Source organism: Pseudophryne corroboree, chromosome 6, assembly GCF_028390025.1.
Source record: "Pseudophryne corroboree isolate aPseCor3 chromosome 6, aPseCor3.hap2, whole genome shotgun sequence".
NCBI classification, from domain to species: domain Eukaryota; kingdom Metazoa; phylum Chordata; class Amphibia; order Anura; family Myobatrachidae; genus Pseudophryne; species Pseudophryne corroboree.
This window is the reverse complement of record NC_086449.1, coordinates 189,897,492-189,913,483: the sequence shown is the minus strand read 5'-3', so window position 1 is coordinate 189,913,483 and position 15,992 is coordinate 189,897,492. Positions and strand designations below refer to the sequence as shown.

The following is a 15,992-nucleotide window of genomic DNA, read 5'->3' as shown; positions in this document are numbered from 1 at the left end:
GATATAACCTGTGCACAGAGAGAGTTAGATTTGGGTGTGGTGTGTTCAAACTGAAATCTAAATTGCAGTGTAAAAATAAAGTAGCCAGTATTTACTCTGCACAGAAACAAAATAACCCACCCAAATCTAACTCTCTCTGCACGTTACATCTGCCCCACCTGCAGTGCACATGGTTTTGCCCATTAGAGAAAGATTTTGCTGCTGCGATTAGGTCTGAATTAGGCCCTATATCTTAGGCTGGCCAACTAGTGTCAAAGTCACTCCTAATCTTACCATCCCCTACAGCTAGCCAGTGTGTCTGGCCACGCATGTATATTGCCACATCAGGTTGGATGTGCCACAAGAATTTCTGGGTAACAGGAGAACAGTCTTAAAATGAATTGAGAATATGCAATAGGGATTATATACAAATTATTCTTTTAATTATAACCATTGCAAATAAGTTCCTCACCTCTATGGTGGGGGGGGGGAGGAGTCAAGTGTTTTGCATGCCGGTGGCCACTATATGGCACCCTATGGCGCAATTCAAGCAGTGGTTCCCAAACTTTTTTGAATCACAGCTCCCTAGAGTATCAGAAGTTTTTTTTTCACGGAACCCATAGGCCAATAGGGTATCCGTTCAGATGGTCGACAATGTTAAGGTTGACACTAATTCTTTTCACGTGTCGACAGTGACATGGTCAACACGTGAAAGTGGTCGACACATGAAAGGTTGACATATGAAAAGGTCGACATGGCTTTTAAAAATAAATAAATAGATTTTTAACTTTTTCATACTTTACCATCCATGTGGACTACGATTGGGAATAGTAACCTGTGCCGAGTAGCGGAGTGAGGCACCTTGCCCGCAGCATGCAAGGGGACGCGGTACACTAATTGGGATTCCTGTTCATGTTGTTACGGAAAAAATGACTCCAAAAACATTTTAAAAATCTATGTCGACCTTTTCATGTGTCAACCATTTATCCATGTCGACATGTCACTGTTGACCAATAGTGGTCGACCTAATGACTTTCAACCTTGACATTGTCGACCATTCATACTGGAACTGGCCAAAAGTTTCTTATTGAGAAATTTAGAAAGAAATATTAAATTAAGTACATTGTGTTTAGATGTCATTCTTAATTTCAGTTGTGTGGTGAGGGACAAGATTTGCTTCTATTTGTCACATTTTATGATTGGCAGCCACCAGCACTGGTTTTGTCTATTACATTGACCATAAATAATTTTAATTGTTCCTGTATCACCAATCCAGGGCACCCCAGGGTGCCACGGCACACAGTTTGAGAACCACTGAATTCAAGTATTGCTCAGTTCTGGCACGCACATTACTGTTATTTTGTTCTGTCATTTTGACGGGCTGGTAAGTGGTATTTAAATATTAGTCATGATAAGCGGTCTATGTGGTGCATTTCGCCATTAAAAAAATAATGTGATCAAAAATGTTAAAACAATTCAGTAACTGCTAGGCTTCCTACATTAATAGTTCTAGTCAGGGAGTGCTATCCACCATACAGTTGGCCTAATTCATGTTGGTACACTATGCCGATGTTTTTGCAACGGAGTGATTATGAGTAGACTGTGCATGTGCCACAATCGCACTGCGCACTCTCCAAAGTACATTTGCGATCGTGCTCGCACTTTGGTGGTCATTCCGAGTTGTTCGCTCGGTAATTTTCTTCGCATTGCAGCGATTTTCCGCTAATTGCGCATGCGCAATGTTCGCACTGCGACTGCGCCAAGTAAATTTGCTATGCAGTTAGGAATTTTACTCACGGCATTACGAGGTTTTTTCTTCGTTCTGGTGATCGTAATGTGATTGACAGGAAGTGGGTGTTTCTGGGCGGAAACTGGCCGTTTTATGGGTGTGTGTGAAAAAACGCTGTCGTTTCTGGGAAAAACGCGGGAGTGTCTGAAGAAACGGGGGTGTCTGGGCGAACGCTGGGAGTGTTTGTGACGTCAAACCAGGAACGAAACTGACTGAACTGATCGCAGTTGCCGAGTAAGTCTGGAGCTACTCAGAAACTGCTAAGAAGTGTCTATTCGCAATTCTGTTAATCTTTCGTTCGCAATTTTACTATGCTAAGATTCACTCCCAGTAGGCGGCGGCTTAGCGTGTGCAAAGCTGCTAAAAGCAGCTTGCGAGCGAACAACTCGGAATGAGGGCCTTTATGCGCAAAGTGATTGACAAGAAGGGACTGTATGAGAGAGGTAATGTGGGAAAGGCTCGAAAGCGCTTCAGCAAGTTTGCGTAGCCATACTGTAGGTCAACCCTAGAAGTCGATGTTCCTTGTTGTTGCGTCAATGCTTTCATGAGTACGCAATTGTAGAAGACTTTGCGATGGCTCCGTTGGGCGTCTATCTTCTATGCCTGATAATGGTGGTCATTCCGAGTTGTTCGCTCGGTAATTTTCTTCGCATCGCAGCGATTTTCCGCTAATTGCGCATGCGCAATGTTCGCACTGCGCCAAGTAAATTTGCTATGCAGTTAGGAATTTTACTCACGCCATTACGAGGTTTTTTTCTTCGTTCTGGTGATCGTAATGTGATTGACAGGAAGTGGGTGTTTCTGGGCGGAAACTGGCCGTTTTATGGGAGTGTGTGAAAAAACGCTGCCGTTTCTGGGAAAAACGCGGGAGTGGCTGGAGAAACGGGGGAGTGTCTGGGCGAACGCTGGGTGTGTTTGTGACGTCAAACCAGGAACGAAACTGACTGAACTGATCGCAGTTGCCGAGTAAGTGTGGAGCTACTCAGAAACTGCTAAGAAGTGTCTATTCGCAATTCTGCTAATCTTTCGTTCGCAATTTTACTATGCTAAGATTCACTCCCAGTAGGCGGCGGCTTAGGGTGTGCAAAGCTGCTAAAAGCAGCTTGCGAGCGAACAACTCGGAATGAGGGCCAATGTACGATATATAGATTGCATTATAAACGCATGGGTGTAAGCCCTTCTTATGTTTGTCACAAATCAGAGCTTTAAGTACCATATTCTGTATATAAACTATGTATAGCATGGGTCTTCAACCTGCGGCCCTTCAGCTGCTGTGGAACTACACATCCCAGCATGCCCTGCCTCAGTTTTAGCATGCCTTAATAGCAAAACTGTGGCAGGACATGCTGGGATGTATAGTTCCACAGCAGCTGGAGGGACGCAGGTTGAAGATCCATGATGTATAGGCTACCTTTAGGATCCTGACGATTCAGATGCTAATGATGGAAACTGACAGCAGCAGCTGAAACGTTTATTACAAGTATTGTCTATACAAAATTCTATATAACAGATCTGTTTAACAAAAGTATTTTCTTTTCATTATCTTTCTTTGTGTAGAATACATTATAAGACTAAGCCAACGGGAAATGATTACATACAGATATATAAATGATGTACAGTACATAAATCTTGTTGTGATTGGGCCACAATGTAGGCAGAGGGTGAAATGAGGACAGTATGTGCATTGTGGAGTGTGTGGGATCTGGCATACTAATGATAGGAGCAGCATAACCCACAGTGTGTGACTGCCCTGCTGTCTAGACTTTATAGCGCTTATACATTCACAGAAGTTGCAAATCTGAACATCAGACAACACATCAGGAGGAAATGGAAATGTTGCTGGAAAATAAATGTCTGCTTACTTTGCTTGCCCAGGTCATCTTCCCCTGCTAGGGTGCCTACAGAGTTAATGTTTACATCTAAATTGTTAACATATTAACTGTAACCGAGATTACAGATCACATTGTCGGTGAATGGGTCACATTCCCCTCTAGTTCCCAAAAAGACAGAGGGAACAAAGGACTGAAGAGAGCCACTGACATTCATTCTAAGGTTTAAAGGGGATGCCGTTAAAATTTACCGTCTGTCGGGATCCTGGCGGTCAGGAGAACGACGCCGGGATCCTGGCGGTCAGGAGAACGACGCCGGAATCCAGACAGCCGTCTAAATGCCACCGGACCGAATCCAGACCAATGCCCCTAGTTCCCACTTGGGTGGTGGTACACGTCACCAGCCAGGGGGGGAATATAATAGTGCGGGGAGCTCGCCACTGGGACCGGGTCTCCTGACCGCCGGTATTACATACCGAACCCGTTTAAAGGGGGCTAGCAATTTTGAGAAATGTTGATACTACAGTGTAGACTGTTACACCTCTCCGCCATGCTCTATTCCATTAACGTTAATCAACTGCTGGTAACATTTACAAATATTTGTTTCTGGAACATGCAAAACATTGCTGGCTCTCCCCCCTCCTATCTATAACCCTATGGTCAGCCTCCACCCCAGGCTCCTGCAGGTGCAGCAAAAAAGTGTCTTAGCAAGGGCAGGTGTAATAACCGCTGACTGTGTAAAGCACAGCCAGAGAGAGCATGGGTTGGACCAGTTGCCAGTGATGAAATACCATGCCCTCTAATTTAATGAAAATAAACAAGGCAGATTTTTATTTACATATTTAATCTTTACGTATGCTGTAGATTCACTTGGCATTAGAGTTGACACTCAATTCCACTTCTCAGGCTGTCCATTCTTCTCACTCTAGCAATTATGGTTTCTAACCTCTCGGCTGCCTTTCAGAATGAACATCCGAGCTCTCACTCAACCCCTATGTAAGTTTACAGTATCGCCCCGACTGTGCACTCTGGTTTATCACTCTCCATAGCCTCTCTCTGCATTCTGGCGCCTCCCTGTCTGAACTTGAGTATAGGCAGCTTCGCAATAGACCAGAATTGAGCTCACATGGCATTATGTTCACTCGCCATCACTTGAAGCATTTATGGACTTAAGGCTATCATACAAAGGTGTGTAGTATGAGTGGCCGGCTGTCGGGATCTCAGCGCCCAGCATACTGGCGTTGGGATCCTGACAGCCGGAATGCCGGCAGCGGGGTGAGCGCAAAAGAGCCCCTTGAGGGCTCGCTGGGCTCGCCATGCTGCGGGCACAGTGGCACACTACGCTATTTATTCTCTTTCCAGGGGTGTAGTGGACACCCCAAGAGGGAGAATAGTTGTCGGTATACCGGCTGTCGGGATCCTAGGCGTCGGTATGCTGAGCTGGGATCCCGACAGCCGGTATATCGAGTGCCACCCCATACTAAGGGGTCTATTCATTAAGTAGTGAAAAGTGTGGAGAAGTGAGCCAGATCAGCTGCTACGTATAATTTTATAGAATGCACTTTATAAATGTTACCTGAACGCTGTTTGGTTGCCATGGGCAACTTCTCCACTGGCTCACTTCTCCACACTTTTCACTGCTTCATGAACAGTCCCCTTAGGGGCCAATTCAAATACCCGTGAGCTGCTGCTGTAACGGTTCTGGCGAGTTTGGGGACGTGTTTCTTGTCACATTTCTGCTCGCAGCCTATGTAGGTGAAATCATATACCGTAATTTATTGCGCTAATGTGTGCCATACAAGCCGCCGGCAGCAACTTGTGTCTAAACGAATCTGCTTCTTAGACTTTAACAGGAATCTCTCATAGACCCAAAAAACAGAAGCAAAATTAACAGCTCTTCAAGTCACTTTTTAATGCTGGAGTACACTTTGTACTCCCTTACACGTTGTTTTTATTATTATTATTCAATTTCTGCTACAGTACATATCAACACCAGTCGGCTCACATATTAATAGCTTGATGATATGCTTACTTGTGTACCATCATGCTGTGATCATGTTGGAAGCAAATGTCAGGCTCAAGATGTCTGTCACGCTCCCTCTCACCCCTATGCAGCAGGTCATGATGTTAGGAGGAATGCAGTCTCTGAGTAGGCAGAGTGCGTGACAGACTTGCTCTGTAAACATTTGTTCTCTGATGTCACAGTAGCCTAAATGACTGCAGTCTGTGCTGACCTATGCTAACTTCTCCCCTTTTCACAACAAACTTCAAACTTGTGTTATTGCCGGGGCCTTCTGGGTCCAGGTTTGGTGTGGAAGGGTCTACCTGGGTGTTACTCGGGATTCTGACCTGTCATCCTACTTGGGTCACGCTAAAAGTATACAGCGCAATGCATCATCATCAGATGATGACATCTCTGAGAGCCGGCAAAGGCGTCCAAACTGCCGTGTTCAATAACCCAGGTCAAACCCGGGTTTTTTGGTGTGAAAGGGGTATTAGAGATGCTTGTGTAGGAAGGAGGGTATCATCAGTCATTGTTTATTGGAATGAGGTTAAAATAGACATGGGGGTATATTCAATAAGAGTCGGGTCCATTCCGAGATGCAGTTGTCGTAATGGACCCGACAACCCCTATTCAAAGCGGGCAAATCCGACTGTGGATTTGTCCGTTCCCTGTGACTTGTCCTGCCACTACTGCCAGCGGCTGCCGGGAGCGCTGACAGCAGCAGCGGGGGGAACAGTGAGCGGCGGCCGGCGGGGGAGCTGAGATCGGCGGCCGGAGCTGGCAGCAGGGGTGATGTCTGCGGGGGAGGCACTGCAGGGAGAGAGGTGCCTGGCCGGGAGACGGCTGTCAAAGTACCTCTCATCCCCGTAGCCCGCCGCACCGCTCCCCATCTCCTCACCTCAATCCGACTTGTTTTCAAGTCGGATTGAGTTTGTCGGAAAGGGGGCCAAAACCTGTCTGATTTGGCCCTGTTTCCGACAGCAGCAGGCGGATCGGCTGGTATTCCGCCAATCCACCTGCTTTCCGAGAACAGGGTTTCCCGACTTGTCAGAAAATTTTTTCCCGTATTGAATAGATCTTATTGAATACACCCCATAGTCATCAGCATTGCAAGATCCTTTGGATGACTCTGCATTAATAACTGAGCATTCTTCTAAGTCAGGCATTCCCAACCACGGTCCTCAAGGCACACCAGCAGTGCAGGATTTAGTGATATCCAGGCTGCAGCACAGATGGTTAAATCAAAATAAGTGAGCTACTAATTAAGTCACCTATGCTGAAGCCTGGATATCACTAAAACCTGCACTGTTAGTGTGCCTTGAGGACCGTGGGTGGGAATGCCTGTTCTAAGTGATCCATAAAAATATACTGGTAGGTTAATTGGCTTCCAACAAAATTAACTGTGTGTGTGTGTACATATGTAATAGGGAATATAGATTGTAAGTTCCACTGGGGCAGGGACTGATGTGAATGGACAAATATTCTCTGTAAAAGCACTGCAGAATATGTGTGCGCTATATAAATAACTGGTAATAAGTAATTATTATACAGGTTGAGTATCCCATATCCAAATATTCCGAAATACGGAATATTCCGAAATAGACTTTTTTGAGTGAGAGTGAGATAGTGAAACCTTTGTTTTTTTGATGGCTCAATGTACACAAACTTTGTTTAATACACAGTTATTAAAAATATTGTATTAAATGCCCTTCAGGCTTTGTGTATAAGGTGTATATGAAACATAAATGAATTGTGTGAATGTAGACACACTTTGTGTAATGCACAAAGTTATAAAAAATATTGGCTAAAATTACCTTCAGGCTGTGTGTATAAGGTGTATATGTAACATAAATGCATCTTGTGCTTAGCTTTAGGTCCCATCACCATGATATCTCATTATGGTATGCAATTATTCCAAAATACGGAAAAATCCGATATCCAAAATACCTCTGGTCCCAAGCATTTTGGATAAGGGAGACTCAACCTGTAACATATATTAATTTAGAACACATTTGTAACATCTACATAAAAAAAGTGGAAGAAAAATCAGATTTTATTCTTGATCTAGTATTCAGTGTTTGCTTAGACTTACATTTGCTCAGATCATAACTATAACAGAATGCGCAGTCTGACTTGGTACCAGTCATGTGGATGTTTATGCAGCGAAGAACAATACAAAGGGACAGAATCCTTTGAAGAATCTTGTCACGTAAACCTGAGAGTCTGAACACAGGAAATATATCCGGTCCTTCTCACACATCGGGGCATAGGACCTCCAGTTTCCGGAATAATCTTCTTCTTATAGTTCTCTTTAGAATCAGCTGGTTATCAGGGAATGTGTGGAAAGCTTAAGCACAACGGAATTTACTATATATAAGAAAGTGTAAATAAATAAATAGCTGGATGTGTCATTCATAAAGGCTCGACAGCTGCCAAGGCAGAATAACCTCATTGCATTGTCTAGCGCACAGGTTCTCAAACTCGGTCCTCAGGACCCCACACGGTGTATGTTTTGCAGGTCTCCTCACAGAATTGCAAGTGAAATAATTAGCTCCACCTGTGGACCTTTTAAAATGTGTCAGTGACTAATTAATACACCTGTGCACCTGCTGGGTTACCTGCAAAACATGCACTGTGTGGGATCCCGAGGACCGAGTTTGAGAACCCCTGGTCTAGAGAGCATGTCTGTTTGGAAGTCAAGGACTGGTTTCTGTCTGCTGTTCTGTTTCAGTCTATAGTTTACAATAGGGATATTCAACGTGCGGCCCTCCAGCTGCTGTGGAACTAAACTTCGCCGAATGCTATGCCAGTATTAGTATACCTTTAATAGGAAAACTACGACATGGTATGCCGAGATGTGTAGTTCCACAGCACCTGGAGGACCCCATGGTGAATACCTATGGTGTACAATAACCTGGGCTGTACTTCTATAGGACAGATTTAGTAAAATGGGGTTCAGTAAACTATATCAATTTGCTGCAGTTTTCATGGAAAATAAATACTACAGTAGATCTTGAGTTTAATATAATGTTCCCCCTCATTGACTGGGTGTCTTTATCTTGTCCATCACCTGTACAAAGGCTGTTGTTGAAATTGCTGTATCACAGTAGGACTATGAAGAGCAATAGATGGATATTTAAGAATCCACTGGTTTTCTGATCCGGGAACTGCAGTGTCCTAAATTAAGTATGTGATGCTTTGACCTAGATGGTGTGATCGTAATAACATTTCCTCTTCATTTTCATGATGTGCTGACTATATGAACCATATCCTAGAGCAGTGGTTCTCAAACTCGGTCCTCAGGACCCCACACAGAGCATGTTTTGCAGGTAACCCAGCAGGTGCACAGGTGTATTAATTACTCACTGACACATTTTAAAAGGTCCACAGGTGGAGCTAATTATGTCACTTGTGATTCTGTGAGGAGACCTGCAAAACATGCACCGTGTGGGGTCCTGAGGACCGAGTTTGAGAACCTGTGTCCTAGAGAACACTAGTTTTACTGCTGCACTCCTTGTGGTTTTACATACACATCTACTTAAGATATTATGTGAAGGGCTTGTCCAGATCGTCATTTAGTCAGAATTTGCTCATGTGGTTTTCCAAATGGAACATGCAAACAGACTGTTTGACTGTACAATACATATAAGGACTGTTGGTGCCTGATTGCCTCTGCTGGGCAGACACGCAGTGGTAAAAACTGTAAGGGGACCACAATCGCCACAGTAATTGTGAACGTCTAATTTCCTCACTCTTGGCTTTCACCCGCTGTTTACACAAATGCTCATCTGGAGTTGGCACTGATCATTGATGCCATGCCTGCAAGATATTTACAGCACTATGCTCACATCATTTTCCTATGGAATACCACATGCGCAAACATGAACTCCACATTGATTAGGCGCCGGCCTGAAAGAGCCCGAAGGTGTTTTGATCTACAAAAATAAAACAGAAAAATCATAGAAAATAAAATAAATCCCTGGCCTGAGGGTGTGAAGCTGACCCAGATATTTACATTTTATGGATGATGACATCAGAACACATAGTAGTTAGACTGTAAAAAACGCTGTGCCCATGAGAAAAAGGGCAATCAAGAGTTAAGTGGTAATATCAGTAAATACCGCACCAGTGTAAGGAAATAATCCGTCAAGGCACTGGGGGTGGGGGTGGGGGTGGGGGTGGGGTTTCTACTCCCAGAGTTTTCTGAAGCACAAATTTATACTAGAATATTTGAAAATACTTTGTTATACTCCGTACACCATACAGCAGGGGTGGCCAACCAGTCAGAGACAAAGAGCCTACATCAAGCCAAAGGCGTGTGTGCAAAGATGGGGTGTGGCCTTGTGCCTGCTAGGCCACACCCCTGGTATAAAATACAATGAAAATGCCAGATCCGCATAAAATACATTTTAAAGCCAGTGCCAACATAAAATACATTGAAAAAGACACTTCCACATAAAATAATTACAAAATCCAGATCCACATAACATATATTGAAACAGCCATATTCACATAATACACTTCAACTCCTCTATGGGTCACTCCAGTCAGCACCATCCTGTGTCACTCCAGCCAGCCCATGTCTGAATGTGTCACTCCTGCTAGTACCCTCTTGTGTCACTCCAGCCAGCTTCCCCATGTGCCACTCCAGCCAGTACCCTACTTTATCACTCCAGCCAGCTCCCCCATTATGTCTCTCCTGCCAGGATCCTTCTGTGTCACTCCAGCCAGCTCCCCCTTGTGTCACTCCAGCCCACCCTCATATGTCACTACAGCCCAGTATCTGGCTCCCTCAGTTTTCAGTCGCTGTAGTGCTGCTGTGTGTCTGGCTGGAGTGCAGCAGTTTCCAGTATCTGTTGTGGTCAGGTGACTTTGAGTGTTGGGAGCCACATTTGAATAAAGAAAGAGCCGCATGCGGCTCAAGAGCCACGCGTTGGCCACGACTGCCATACAGCGTACCTTTTTATAAGTGTTACGATTAAAAGATACGTTTTATTTTTCAATTAATTCCATATCTATTTAGAAGAGTGCCCTAGAAAGTGTTTTTATTGTCCTTGTTATCCTTGTGCAATAGTATCAATCAGGAGTCGAGGACTACTTATGCAAACTTTCATCCTAAAGCCCAATTGCTCCTAAAACATAACATGTATCACCTTTTAAGTGCAGCTCTAAAAGCGATCAACTCTCCTCTTCTACGTTTTCCAGCTGACTTTACAACGCTTTCTTGGTTATTATTGTTGTCTCTGCTTCCCCCACCTCCAAATAATAGTTGAGGGTTCCTATCACAATGATTGTAGTTCATGAAGCAGCAACAGGCCTCCTTGATGTGTGGGCCTAAATCAGTGGTTCCCAAACTTTTTTGAATCACGGCGCTCTACAGTATCAGAATTTTTTTTAACTGCTTCCCCAGGCCAAAAGTTTCTTATTGAGAAATTTAAAAAGAAATATTAAATTAAGTATATTGTGTTTATATGTCATACTTCGGTTCAGTTATGTGGTGAGGGACAAGATTCGTTTGTGTTTGTCCACATATTTTATGATGGTCAGCCACCAGCTTTGGTTTGCCTATTACAATGACCATAAATAATTTGAATTGGTCCTGGACCACCAATCCAAGGGAGCTTTGCAAGTGTCCCGAGCACCCCAGGGGGCCATGGCACAGTTTGAGAACCACCGGCCTAAATGCTGTTGCACTCTCAATATTTTCTACGTAAGGTGTACCTATTCATACCTCCCAACATGACCCTCTCCAGGAGGGACAAAATGCTCTGCTTCTGGACTTTCCTCTTAATGTATGATTTCCAGTACCTGTGTTGAACAGGTTAATGGATAAGAAAGGTGTTTCACCACAGTTGAGGGCAATCATAAATTAAGAGGGAAGTCCAGGAGCAGAGCATTGTGTCCCTCCTGGAGAGGGTCATGTTGGGAGGTATGCCTATTGCCTACACACCATGGAGGCAGTCATTGTTTAGGCTGTACCAGTGTTTTACCTATTCATTTACAAGCACCTAGTGACATTAATGAGACATGGTGCATGCTGTGTCCTTATTTTTTAAAATGTCTTCACATTTTTCTCTAACATCCTAGAGCATACATGCCTATCTGACCCTCTCCATGAGGGAGAACATTCTCTGTTCCTGGACTTTCCTGGTAATGTATGATTGCCATCACCTGTGGTGAAACACCTTTCTTATCAATTAACTAGCTCACCACAGGTGATGGCAATCATACATTACCAGGAAAGTCCAGGAACAGAGCATTTTCTCCCTCATGGAGAGGGTCAGGTAGGCAAGTATGTCCTAGAGCAGGTATTCCCAACCGCGGTCCTCAAGGCACACCAACAGTGCAGGTTTTAGTGATATCCAGGCTTCAGCACAGATGGTTAGTTCAAAATAACTGAAGTACTAATTATCACTAAAACCAGGACGGTTAGTGTGCCTTGAGGACCGAGGTTGGGAAACACTGTCCTAGAGGATGCTGGGGTCCACATTAGTACCATGGGGTATAGACGGGTCCACTAGGAGCCACTGGCACTTTAAGAGTTTAATAGTGTGGGCTGGCTCCTCCCTCTATGCCCCTCCTACCAGACTCAGTTTAGAAAATGTGCCCGATGGAGCCGGTCACAGCTAGTGGAGCTGCATAGGAGTTTTCCTGGTTTTCTTATTTTTTTTATTAGAGTTAGGCACAGGGAGGCTGCTGGCAACTGAGCTCCTGAGGGTGATGATCGTTAGCTGCCCCAGGCGACCGCTCACTCCCGCAGCATGCCGCCACCCCCTAACAGAGCCAGAAGATTCCGGTGGCGAGTGAGTCACCGGCGACCCGACAAGCGGGGAGCAGGTGTGAATGGCGGCAACAGGGTAGGAGCGCAGTACTAACTGCGCTCCGGAGTGCTCAGCGGTACATCAGTGCGGTGCCAGGAGGGGCGCCCTGAGCCAGCGACGTCGATACCCTACACTGGTCACTAAAAGGGCTGTCAGGGACCTCGGTAACGCTGATTGCTAAAATCCTCCGGCCAGTATAAAATTTTAAAGTGCCGGAAGACGCGCCATCATCAGGGGATGGAGCTTCTCCTCAGAGCGGATCCAGCAGTGTTCAGCACCATTTTCCTCCCTGCAGATCAAGCTACGGAGACGCTGACAAGGAGTGCTGTCCCTCCACACGACTCTAGCTGTCCAGTGCGGTACCATGGTGTTGTAGAAGGGGGGGGGGGGGAGGGGAGGCTGTGTATTTACTGTGTAGTCTATTAAGGTACACAGTCAGTGCCAGGTATTTTTGTTATAACTACCTTGTGAATCGCTGTGGGTGTGTGCTGGCTCCAAGCTCTGTGTTTCTCTGAAGGTACTTGGTGGGGAAACTGTGTCTGACATTTGTGTGTGTGTGTGTATACTTTTTCACATAGCCATGTCTAGGGACTCTGTGTCTTATGCTGCAGAGGACATTTCTTCTCCAGAGGAATCCATTCCATGTACACAGGAATATAATGTCTTGTCTCAAATCCCTATTGCTGAGCCAGAATGGCTAACCTCTATTAAGGGAATGATCTCTCAGATCTCTACTAGGGTAGCTCACACTGAGATTGAAACTCAGGTTTTAAAGAATTCTGTGGCTGTTTGGTCAGGTTCTGTTCCTATTCCTTCAAAAACCCCTAGCATTTACCCACAGAAACGTGCACTTGCGCAGATTATGCACGATGACACGGATACCGGCTCTCACACAGCAGACGGTGATGGGGATGTGCTGAGGGGGGCGGCGTCCCTGGCAAAGGGGGTGCAGCTCATGATTGAGGCCATTAAAGATGTGTTAAACATTACTGACACAACGCCTAAGCAGGTTGAGGAGGCTTACTTCACAGACAATAAGAAAGCCTCGCTAACCTTCCCTGCGTCTAAAGAATATAACACTTTATTTGAAAAATCCTGGGAAAAAATGGTGAGAAAAAATTCCAGATTTCCAAAAGTTCTGGTTGCTTTCCCTGAGGATAGAAAAAAAAACCCCACCCATAGTTGACGCATCTGTCTCCAGACTGTCAAAAAAGGTGGTTTTAATTGTCCCTGGTTCTACCGCGTTAAAAGAACCGGACGATCGTAAGATTGACACTACACTCAAATCCATATACGCTGCTTCAGGGGTGGCCTTAAGGCCTACTAGTGCCTGTGTTTGGATTTCTAAAGCCATAGTAAAGTGGTCAGGCACGTTACTAGAGGATTTAGATACAATGGACAGAACTGACAATGAACTGTTTTACGTAACATACAGGATTCTGCGGGGTTCATGGTGGAGTCCCTGAAGGACCTGGGTACGCTGAATGCAAGGATATCTTCCATGTTGGTTTCAGCTCGCAGGATACTCTGGCTACGCCAATGGTCTGCAGACGCGGAATCCAGGAGAAGTGTGGAGAACCTACCCTACACAGGTCAGGCTCTCTTTGGGGAAGCGTTGCACCTTCTTTAGAGGTGGGCAGGCAAAATCCAAAAAGCCTGCACCTGCAGGTTCTCAGGACCAGAAGCCTGCTTCTGGTACCTCAAAATCCTCAGCATGACGGTGGACCACACAGCCTAGAGGATGGGCTGGTGGGGGCGAGACTCAGACATTTCAGCCACATCTGGGTGTCGTCCCCCCTGGATCCCTGGGTACAGGGGTAGAGACTGGAGTTTCAAGAAGCTGGCTATCTCTATCCCTGTTCCTCCAATCGGATTGGTTCGAGCCTCGACAGGAGGTTGAGGTCAAGTTTCTCAAGTGGAAGGCTGTCACTTTGTTGGACTTAGCTTCTGCTAGACGTGTGTCGGAGTTGGGGCTTTGTCCTGTAAAAGCCCCTACTTGGTTTTCCATGAAGATAGAGCTGAGCTCCGGCCACATCAGCAGTTCCTTCCGAAGGTTGTGTCGGCATTTCATATCAACCAACCTATTGTGGTGCCAGTTGCTACTGACTCCGCAATGTCATCAAAGTCCTTGGATGTTGTAAGTACACTGGAAATCTATGTGAAGAGGACTGCTCATCACAGAAAATCGGACTTTCTGTTTGTCCTGTATGATCCCAAGAAACTTGGGTATCCTGCTTCTAAGCAGACAATATCTTGCTGGATCAGGTTCACTATCCAGCATGCGTATTCTACGGCAGGATTGCCGTGTCCAAAATCTGGTAAGGCCCACTCAACTCGTAAGGTGGGTTCTCCCTGGGCGGCTGCCCGGGGTGTTTCGGCTTTACAGCTTTGCCGAGCGGTTACTGGGTCTGAGTCGAACACGTTTGCTAAGTTCTACAAGTTCGATACTTTGGCCTTTGAGGACCTAAAATTAGGTTGTTCAGTTCTGCAGGAGCCTCCGCTCTTTCCCTCCCGTTCTGGGAGCTTTAGTACATCCCCATGGTAGTAATGTGGACCCCAGCATCCTCTAGGACGTTAGAGAAAATAGGATTTTAATTACCTACCGGTAAATCCTTTTCTCGTAGTCCGTAGAGGATGCTGGGCGCTCGCCCAGCGCTGCGTTATTCTGCAGTGGTTACTTGGTTCAGTACTGCTTTGTTCTTAGTTATGTACTGCGTTATTACTTGGTTCAGTAATGTTATTCAGCTGTTGCTGAGTTTTCAAGCTAGTTAGCTTGGTTTGCCTTGTTTGTGTAGGCTGGTGTGAATCTCGCCACTATCTATGTAAAATCCTTCTCTCAAAGTTGTCCATCTCCTCGGGCACAGTTTCTAGACCTAGTCTGGTAGGAGGGGCCAGCCCACACTCTCAAACTCTTAAAGTGCCAATGGCTCCTGGTGGACCAGTCTATACCCCATGGTACTAATGTGGACCCCAGCATCCTCTACGGACTACGAGAAAAGGATTTACCGGTAGGTAATTAAAATCCTATTTTTTCCCTTGAAGCCCGAGGTGTGTGCTTCAGTCACCTAGTGCAGTGCAAAAACTGTGCTGGGGGCTTAGGACTTCGGACCCTTTCCAAAAGGAGAAAAAGGGCCCGGTTTCTCCCCGTCCCCTCAGCAGCCAAAAGGCCCCATTGAGGGGGAATAGGGAATCTTCAGGTCCCCCTTCACCAAAACTAGCAGGGATCCCTTGAATCCCTGATCCCCAGAGCCAAAAGGCCCCTAAGGTGGCAAGGGTCTTTGGGCTTCCATCTGCTCCAACGCTCGGAGTCACCCATTTCTCCCCAGGGTTGGCCAAAGCTTCCTCTGAAGATCGAATTCTTTGGCTCTCCCCAAAAGTAGAGTCTCAGGAACTAGGGGAGAGTGTAGCCCAAAATTGTCTCACCCAAAACCCCCACAAATGTATCACACTCTCAAAAATCACAAAAAGGTGAGGTAAGCAACGTTAAAAAGTGAAATAGATAAATAGGACAATTACCCTTGCCCTGGCCTGCAAAGGAAAAATAGTACATACTGAAAATGAAGTGCTTA

General features: G+C 45.5%; 1 protein-coding gene and 1 long non-coding RNA gene across 4 annotated transcripts in view; one reads left to right on the top strand and one right to left on the bottom strand.

Moving 5' to 3' along the window:
* LOC134931797 (uncharacterized) overlaps positions 1–6,300 on the bottom strand; it is a 96,426-nt gene extending 90,126 nt beyond the window's left edge. For both annotated transcript variants that reach the window (XR_010179175.1, XR_010179176.1), the window contains exon 1: positions 5,630–6,300. This is a non-coding gene — a long non-coding RNA (uncharacterized LOC134931797). The remainder of the gene's footprint in view (positions 1–5,629) is intronic.
* The window catches only part of ADAMTS7 (ADAM metallopeptidase with thrombospondin type 1 motif 7), a 212,429-nt gene that overhangs the window by 194,638 nt on the left and 1,799 nt on the right, over positions 1–15,992 (top strand). The gene's annotated exons all lie outside the window — the stretch shown is intronic.